Source organism: Fukomys damarensis, unplaced genomic scaffold (assembly GCF_012274545.1).
Source record: "Fukomys damarensis isolate Sample0158 unplaced genomic scaffold, DMR_v1.0_HiC HiC_scaffold_36, whole genome shotgun sequence".
NCBI classification, from domain to species: Eukaryota; Metazoa; Chordata; class Mammalia; order Rodentia; family Bathyergidae; genus Fukomys; species Fukomys damarensis.
Window position 1 is genome coordinate 45,571,508 of NW_022900948.1, and position 1,707 is coordinate 45,573,214.

The following is a 1,707-nucleotide window of genomic DNA, read 5'->3' on the forward strand; positions in this document are numbered from 1 at the left end:
TAGGATGAGGCAGGAGGGTCCCAGCTACACAGGTCTCTGCTTGCCAGTGCGCAGCTCAGCTCCTGGCCGTGAGCCTCCCCGGACCGGACCGGACCGGGCCCCTGCTCCTGCCCTCGACCGGTTCCCATATGCTCTCAAGGCACAGCCTGTGCCCGCTTCCCGTAGCACATCCTCCTCCCCGGCAGTCGGGGATTCCAGCACAGCCTGAGCCTGTGCCCACCTCTCTGGAGCCCCGCGTGGCTCCCCGTGCCCTCCCCTGCTCCAGTCAGGGCGGGTGGTGCCACCAGAGGAGGGTGGACGCGGTGGGCAGTGAGCGCCCAGAAGGCAGCACAGTGGCCCCTTCTCCGACCCGCAGGCCCAGGCCCCACCCAGAATCAGAGGCAAGTTGGTGGCTCCAATCGCTTGTCCCCAAGGGCAGCGGCGGCCCAGCGCCCAGGGGTTGGAGCCTGAGCTGGCCGTGCTGACCCTGCCGTCTCTGGTCACCGCAGGATGGGCCTCACGGCCAGGGAGAGCACATGCTAAACTGGCCCGCGGCTGTGCTTGCTAGGCCGAGGGGAACACGGTGGGCCAGGAGCCAGCCCCAGCAACCTGGGGCTCGGTTTCCTGGGTTCCAAGGAAGGGTCTGTGCCCTGGGGTCCCCTGGGTAACGTGCAGGAGCTGGCAGTGCAGCCTGGGTGGTGTTTGTCCACGCCCATTCACTGCAGGCTGCTTTTACGCCTACGTTTTCCCATTTCCTGTTTCTGCCTTGTGGTGCTGGGGATTGAACCCAGGGCCTTCACACTGTGCTCCATCCCCAGCCCTTCTTGTTTCATTTTGAGACAGGATCTTGCTTAAGTCACTAAGTCGCCCAGGCTGAGCTTGAAATTGGGATCCTCCTGCCTCAGCCTCTCAGAGTGCAGGAATTATGGCCAGCTACACTATGCCAGCTGATTTCCTATATATACATTTTTCTTTGTTTTGAGACAGTGCCTTCCTTGCTATGTAGTTCAGGCTGGCCTGGAACTCAAGGTGATCCTCCTGCCTCAGCCTCCTTAGTGCCGGGATTGTTGTGCTTTTTTTTTTTTTTTGTACCGAGGATCAAATTTAGGATCTGTGCTTTCCAGGCAGGCATGGTGCCACTGAGCTACATCCCCAGCCCTTGGGATTACTCTGGATGCACTGGTACTGGGGCCTCTCTGCCCCTTGCAGGGCTGGTGGGTTCCTAGAGGTGGTGAAGGCCTGGGCAGAAGCAGGCTTGCCAAGGACCAACCGCCCCAAGTCTGTGTCCGGAGCCACCTCCCTGGGCTGTCAGGTTCCGAGGTGATGTCTCCTCTGCACTGAAGCCCTGGGTTGCAGTGACTGGCGCTCGGCTCCCGGGCCTGCCGACCTCCGCAGTACAGAATGATCGTGTCCTCACGGAGAGCTGGGTATGTGCACAGGACGCGTCCTCTTTCTTTTTCACCCCCTTCCCTCCTCTCGTTCTGTCTCTTGGTTCCTTTCCTGTCTGCAAAAGATCTGTTTCCTACTAGCTACATTTTATTCTGCTCTTTGATTTATTTCTACTCTGGGTTTCTCGTAGAGGAGATGCCGTGTGGTATTAATAACTTGTGTGCCTCATTTCTTTCACTTAACAGCGTGGTCTCACGGCGCATCCGTTTCCTATGAACGAGTGGCGCCCACCCTTCTTTATGGCAGAGTAGTAGTCCATGGTGTGTAAAGGCCACAGTT